Source organism: Macaca fascicularis, chromosome 2 (assembly GCF_037993035.2).
Source record: "Macaca fascicularis isolate 582-1 chromosome 2, T2T-MFA8v1.1".
Lineage (NCBI taxonomy): Eukaryota > Metazoa > Chordata > Mammalia > Primates > Cercopithecidae > Macaca > Macaca fascicularis.
Genome location: NC_088376.1, coordinates 100,707,297 through 100,714,717, shown reverse-complemented (window position 1 = coordinate 100,714,717; position 7,421 = coordinate 100,707,297). Strand labels below are relative to the sequence as shown.

Genomic DNA, 7,421 nt, shown 5'->3' with positions numbered 1-7,421 from the left:
GTGTCAGTATACGCCCATGTCCACGTGGGTGGGTGGGTGTCTGATGTAGCCTTTCCAAGTCAGCAAGGTTGTGTGTGTGTGTGTGTGTGTGTGTGTGTGTGTGTACTCCGGCGTGTGCTGGTGTATATGCCAGTGCTTGTTAATGTGTGTCTGTCCGCGTCCGCGTGGGTGGCCATCTGTGGCAAAGCGTCCCCGGGTCGGCGTGTGTGTACCCCCGCCTGTGTCTGTCTGTCCGCGGCCGCGTGGGCGGTTGTCTGTGGCTGTGCGCCCCCGGGTCAGTGTGGGAGTGTGTACCCCGGCGGGAGCCGGTGTATCCCCCACCTCCGAGCGGGCGGAGCGCCACGTGCGGAGCCTCGGGCGCGTCGCTCTGGGGCGGAGCCAGCCCGGGGCCCCAAGCCCCAGGCCGAGCCCAGGCGGGGCCCGCCCCGACCCCGCCCCCGACCCCGCCCCCAACCCGAGCCCGCGCGCCGCCTGCCCAGCCCGGGAGCCCGAACCGAGCCGCGGAGCCGAGACGGCGGCGGCGCCCGTAGGATGCGGGGATCGCTCCCCCGGGGCCACTGAGCCTGCGCCCAGTGCCCCGAGCCCCGCGCCGAGCCGAGTCCGCGCCGAGCAGCAGCCGCCCACCCCGGGGCCGGGCCGGGGGACCAGCAGGTGAGCGAGCGCCCCCGCGCCCGGCAGCCCTGGCCCGGCCGGAGCCCCCTCCGCCTGCCGCCGCCCAACTTTCCTCCCCGAGGGCCGAAGCCTCCAGCCCCAGCGTGCTCCTCCCCTGCCCGGGTCCACCCAGCCGCTCCCTCCCCGATCAGTGCCCCAGAGAAACGGAGGGGGAGAAGGGGCGCAGATCCGCCCGGCTGGAGGGGATCCCCGGGGGAGACGTCTCTAATCACCGTGCGCCCCCCTTCCCTTCTCTTTCCTTCCGGGTTTCCCGGTGCGCTGTCGAGGGCCGGGGGAGGGGGAGCTGCGGCCCCAGCTTCCCGGTCATCCCTGGCGCAGGCTCGGGGAGGGTCTGGGATTGGGACCCGGATTCCGGAGGCCGGAGACCCCAAGGTCAGAGCGGCGACTGGGCGCGCAGTGAATGTGGTTTCAGAGAGCGGGAGCTGCGGGGGCTGACTGAGCAGGGCTGGATATGGGGGAGGAAGCCACGCACCCCCTTTCTCTGGGCCCAGGGGGAACCGTCCGCTGGGGCTGTCCTCTCTGTGGGACGAGATCTCTGCGCGCTTAGACCACGTAGAGATCTCGGTGCCCTTTGACGCCCTAAAGGGGCCACATCTCCTCTATCTGATCTCTGTGCTTCTCGAAGGGGTAGAGATCTCTGTGCGCTGAGATTGGAGAGAGTTCTCTGCCCCCCTCTCTCTGAGCCGGACAGATCCACGCACCCTGATGGGAGGTGGCTCTTGACCTCTGTGTTATTTGATCGTCTTTGGTGGCGCCCTGGAAGAAAGTAGAGGTGTCAAGCCTTGTCCGAGACGCCAAGGGCTGGTGGGGGCCAGAGGTGTGGGCACTGTTAGTGGTGGTGATGAGGATGGGGGGAAATGATGTTGGGGACAAGTCGCTGGCTGTAGGCCTGACTTGCAAACACCTGTTGGAGAGCAGGGCACAGCCAGATCAGGACGCCATGGCTAAGATAGTGCAGGACTCACTCTTGTGCTCCTTAGTGCCTTCAGCCGAGCCCCGGGCCATGGGATCTATCTCCTCTTAAGGTCCTGGGCCTATGTTCCATTCCCAGGCATCTGCTTGCCTCCTGCTGAGACCCCAGGTGTCTCTCCCAGTGAGCCTAGGCAGTATCATCCCGACAGTCACACCACGTGACCCCCACCATGCCATGGCATCCAAAGCCCTCTCCCAAGTTCCAACCATCCTTCAGGATCTAGTGGGACCCTGAGCAGCAGAGGCCCCAGCTACTGGGGGCCCAGGCCCTTGCCACTGCCCTCAACTCCATTCGGTTAGAATTGGGCAGGTGCACATGAATTGATGGTAATGAGTGAGAGGTGGAATGAGGGTGGTCAGGCTGCTGTCGCAGGAGCACGGAGAGGGTGAAGTCAGGCGACAGACAGCCAGGGTGTGGAACACAGCTTCTATGTTACAGTGTCCAACTCTGTGCTGAAAAGAGCCTCATTAAACTTTTAATCATATCATCACCACCATATTGTACAAGTGGGGATACTGAGGCCCAGAGGAGCTCAAGGACTTATTCAAAGTCATCTAGAGAATCAGTGGATTGGGGGCACCACTCAGTGTGAAGATACCTTGAGATCCTAGAACTGAGCCAGGAGGATCTGGGCAGAAGGGGAACTGGCCCTGGGGTGCCAAGAGCCAGCATTCAGCCCAATGCAGCATGGGCAGCTGCTGGGCTCTAAGGTGCTCAGCCCCCTCTCTGTGTGTTGATCAAAGCTCCCCTGGAAAAATTCTAGGATTGACTCACTTAGCATGAAGATTGGGCTCGGAGGACTGGTGGGAAGCACCAAGACAGCTGGGGATGGGGGAACAGCGGAGGCTGGTGCCCAGGCAATCCAAAGAGAAGGGAGTCCTGAGGGCAGCCAGGGACAGTGCCAAATTGCAGTCTGTGTTCTGTTCAGAGGAGGCTGGCTTCTGCTCACTCTTGGGAAGGTTATTGGAAGGGTGTGCAGTGATAGAAGTGTGTCCCCAGAGCCCACTCACAGGAGAGGTGGTTACCTTTGACTGGGATAGTCAAGAGTCTTATTCTAACAAAAATAACCTTCCACACTGGGTTTTGAAGGGTGAATAGGAGTTTTCCAGGCAAGGACAATGTAGTCTAGCTGTTAGGACCAGTGTGTACAAAAGCACAGAAATGTGAAACAGCACAATTATTAGTTGAGTGATTCGTTGGGCCCCATGGTGTGAGGAAGAGAAGAGCGGAGTTAAAGCCAAGGTCACAGTCACGGGGGCCCTTGTGAGCTCTGCTCAGGAATTGGGAATTTATCCTCAGTAATGTTACTAAAAATAGCTAACATTCACTGAGTGCTTTCTGCAGGCCAGGCATGGCACTAAGCGCTTTATAAGGTTAATCTCACTGAATCCTTGCATCAACCCTAGAGATAGGGACCATCATAATGGCCATTTTGCAGATGGTGAAACTGGGGGTCCAGAAAGGTTAAATAGTTGCATACCATCACATTTTCTAAGTAGCAGAACTTGGGTTTGAGCCCAAGTGTCAATATCTGCTGTGTACTCTACCACCTCCCCAGCTCAGACCATGGGTGCCATCTGAAGTCTTTCCATTGAAGGAGAGGTGACTGGCAGTTTACCACAGGTAATAGAACTTATGGTGTCCCATCTTCCTTCTCTGTCAAGTGACATGATGCTCTCCCATTCCCCACCTCCAATGTCTTACTAAGTGAGATGTGCTGCCCCCTGGCGCACCATGAGAAGAAGAATGGGCAAGTTAAATTTGGGTTGGCAAACTTGATGAAGAGCAAAGGAGAAGTGACAGATGTTTCATGGTTCTGATTTGAACCTGGTGTACTTCCGGGGACAGATGCTGACATCCAGAAGGTAGTTGGAGGGAAGGGCCCAGGAAGGAAGTATGTTCAGGATGGAGATCTGGGCTGGAAATGGAAACTTGGAGTCTTCAGCAGAGGTTGGTCATTGGAGACATGGCACTGAATTAGATTGCCCAGCGAGAGTACAGACCTGGGGTTCTCAATCCTGGCGACATTAGCACTTGGAAAGCTTTAAATAAAAATACCTATGCTCAGGCTCTACCCCTAGACGTGCTAATTCATTTGGCCCTGGGATGGGGCCTGGGCATCAGGAGTTTTGAAAGCACTCAGGTGATTCTAACGTGGTGTAGAGGGTAAGAAGGAAGGGGGTTGAGTCAGGAGCCCAGAAACACTCCAACCATCAAAGCAGGAGAAGTCTGCAGAGAAGGCTGAGAAGGAGCAGCCAGAGAGGTAGGAGGAAAGCCAGGAGTAGGAGGTGCTGCAGAAGACAAGGAGAGTGCCCCGCTCAGGGGGGGAGGGAAAGTGCCCTGTTTCCTTCTGCTGAGAGACTTAAGGTGCATTCTCATAAGTTCATGAATAGATAGAAAAAGAATGAATAATTTAAAAAGAAGTGTCCATTAGATCGAGCCACGGTGAGGGTGCTGGTAACCTTGGTAGGAGAAACTCTACTCAGCGCCCGCAGAATGTATGCCCAGCACAGACAGGTTCTTGTTGAATGAATGAATGAGTGACTTGGTGGGAATGGAACCCAGTTTGGAGTGGGTTGAGAAGCGAGCTGGAGGTGAGGACGTGGAGACAGCATGTGTAGACAGCTCTTTCAAAGAGTTTGATGGTTGAAGAGGTAGGAGAGAGATAGAAGGGAGCTGGCGAGGGGTGGGGTCAGGGAGGGCTGTCGGGAGAGCCTTGAGTGGACACTGTAGACATGCGTGTCCATGCAGCACATCGCCATGCGGGAGGAAAGCCTTTCCCTCAGCCTCAGGTCTGTGAGTTAAGATTGTGCCAGTGAAGTGTGTAGTGGTTACTATTTGTTCATGGGGCAGTTGGGAAGGCCTGGGTAGGGGGAATAACTCTTTCTGTGAATCCCCGAGAGGGAGATTTTGATGGCAGGAACTGTGATTCCTGCTGTGGGTGATGGGCAAGAAGGGAAGGGAGCCCTTGCTCTGCAGAGAGAAGGGTGTTCCAGAAAGCCATGTGTGGGGACAAGATGAGGTTGTCTAGGGCAGGTATCCAGGGTGATAGGATTAGGAGAAGGGAGCTGGAGGAAAAGCCCTGTGGCTAAATACATGAAGAAGGCAGAGAGAGGAAAAAGCAGGGCGAGTGGGTAGCCTGTGGACAGAGACTGGGCCCTGTGGGAAGCAGACCCACTACAGGGCTGGCCAGGGCTGCAGGGGAAGCCTGGGATGGGAGAGCCCCATGGCCTACTGCCAGCCCAGTCTGCCCTGATGCAGAGGTCTGAGGCAGAGTTCATGCCTTTGGGCCACGGAAGGTTCTAGAAGGTGGACAAGCTATAACAATTGCTCTCATGAAGTTTACATGCAAGTAGGGAGATAACATTAAACCAATCCATGCAGAAGATAATTTGAGATAGGCGCTAGTGCTATGAAGGAAATACAACAGGACAATGTGATGGAGAGACATGGGGGTGACTCTAGACTCGGTGGGCAGGGAAAGCCCCTTGAAGGAGGAGACTGAACTGAGACCTGAATAACATGAAAAGAACCAAGCCTGAGGAGATCTAGGGAAAGAATGTTACAGAGGGAACTGCAAGTGCAAAGGCCCTGAGACGGGGCGAGCTCCGTGGGTTGGAGCAGAAGGAATGGGGTGGGGACGGAGAGGTTCTGTGCCTCTGTTTCTGACCCACCCCTTCAGACTGCCCATTCGGCTATACACAGCTTACACCACTTGCCTCAGGCTGGCAGCGGTTCCTAGGGATGAGACTATTTTTAGACACAACTCTCCTCTCCGTGGGCCTAGAACATACCGTGTCTTTTTAAGATGATCAATATGGAATGACGCTATTTATAGAGACCCCACGTCAATTCTCGGAGCCTGGGACCCCCAGTGTGGGGAAAGTCCCAGGACCAGGCTTTGTGGAGGTAGGCATCACCCCTGGCACATCACTGGGGCCGTCTGACATCAATTCTTTAACACTTATCTTACCTTCTCCACCCTGCCTGCTGTCACCTGCCTTCCCTGAAGAACCACAGCCATGGGCTGGGGAGCTTGGTACCACAGCCTCCCCCTGCAACTTCATTTCCCCAAGGGGTACCTGGTGTGCCCCAGGCCCAACATAAAATTTAGTTGTGATTTTCGAAGCCAGAGTCTGATAGAACAGTTTCTCAACCTCTCTTGTCCATTCCTCACTCTGTTTACTATTCTGGAGGGGCAGAAAAGGACAGTGAAAATCCTTAGGACCGGCTAGGTTCACCTCAGAGGGCCAGGGAGAGATCTGCCCAGGACAGGAAGAATGCAAGGTTGAACTTAGGGGCTGAGCTTCCCTGGTGGGAAGTCAGTGTGGCCCAGAGCAGCCAGGGGAAGCTGCCTGGAAGAGGTGGGACTGGAACCCCTCCACAGAGGATGCACAGAATTCGGAGAGGTGAGTGCTCAGATTATGTGGCTGGGCCTGTTGTCGAGAGAGAATGTCTATGCTCTGAGGCTTCAGTTCTTTCCCTCCTCTTCAGTTTCTTCTCCTGATTAAATCTCCTAGGGTGGCAGTGGAAAGTCATGTCCCCACAGAGCTATTAGCAGAGTGGAGGGATGGAGATGCTCTCAGCGTCCATGTGCACCCAGGAGGGTCCCTTGTCCACTCACAACCCCCTGTCATCATCACCAAGGGCTTTCCCTGGCCTCTGAACAGCCCTGGGTGGCCGAGGCTGGTGCTGGCTGCCCCATAGGCTCAAGGTCACACGGGGATGTGGGCAGAGCTCAGACAGGACCTCACCCTTGCGCTTGCCCAGGGAGCCCCCGTGGTTTCTGGGAATGGATTTTGAACAGGAGAGAGGCTTCTCCTGGCACCAGGAGAATGGTAAATGCCATTCTGGTGGGTATTGATTCCTCGAAGGCCTGTGCGAGGCAAGAGGCTGCTTTCAAAGAGAGGCAGAGCAGAGAGAGGTAATCTGGCTTCGGGCACCAAATCAGTTCTCAGGGTACTCAAGCTACATTAGCCATTCCCCTACACTCAGGCTAGGCCGGGAGGTACCCCAAATGATCTAAGATGGGGGAAAAAAATCAGACTATGGGTGGGACCAGCCCAGCCCAGCCCAATCAGTGCACCCTGCCTGGCCGTCAAAACCCCAGCCTCATCGACCTGGGCCAAGCGCAGGAAAGTGGCCCAGACAAGCCCCTCAGAGCCAAGGCGCCAGCCCTTGGTTGCCCAGCTCCGCTGCCTCTGGGCTTGCTCCTAGGAAGAACCCCAGCCCGTGTTCATTCTCTACTGAGCCCAGGGCTCCACTCAAGGGACACCAGCGGGTGTGGAGTACAAGGAGACTGAGGGCCAGAGGCTACCCACCCCAGCCTCTGTTCCTCATGTTCTGCTCATAGACGTGATCGGAAGAAGACACAGAGCTCAGGCGGCCGTTTGCAGCGACAGCCCTACCACTGTGCTGGGTTAGATGCAGCACAGACTGCCAGTTCAATAAAGCAACAGCTAGTTGCCAACAAAACTGAAAACCCAAAGAAAGCCCCCACTTGCTTGCTGAGCCCAGGTGCCTATTAGATGTCTAATTACTGAGCTTCTGTTTCAGGAAGTCTGAGGAAAAGAGAGAAAAAAATCTCTCTAAGGATCCCTTGAGGCCTACGGTCCCCAGAGATAGCTGGACTTCAGGTCCCTTCCAGTCCTCACCTTTTATGATCAAATTAAGGACATGTTCCCAGATGGGTGACTTGTATTCACAGTGCATTACACAGGGAGCTTAGCTCACACTCGCCAGCAAATAAAAAGTAAAACTCTCAAACATAGTGTTG

At 55.8% G+C, this 7,421-nt stretch overlaps 1 protein-coding gene across 11 annotated transcripts in view; it reads left to right on the top strand.

The window, feature by feature from the left end:
- Positions 1–484: 484 nt before the first annotated feature.
- SCN5A (sodium voltage-gated channel alpha subunit 5) overlaps positions 485–7,421 on the top strand; it is a 102,626-nt gene continuing 95,689 nt past the window's right edge. For all 11 annotated transcript variants that reach the window (XR_012430984.1, XR_012430983.1, XM_065540364.2 and 8 more), the window contains exon 1: positions 485–651. The gene's annotated coding sequence lies outside the window, so the exon portion shown is untranslated. The remainder of the gene's footprint in view (positions 652–7,421) is intronic.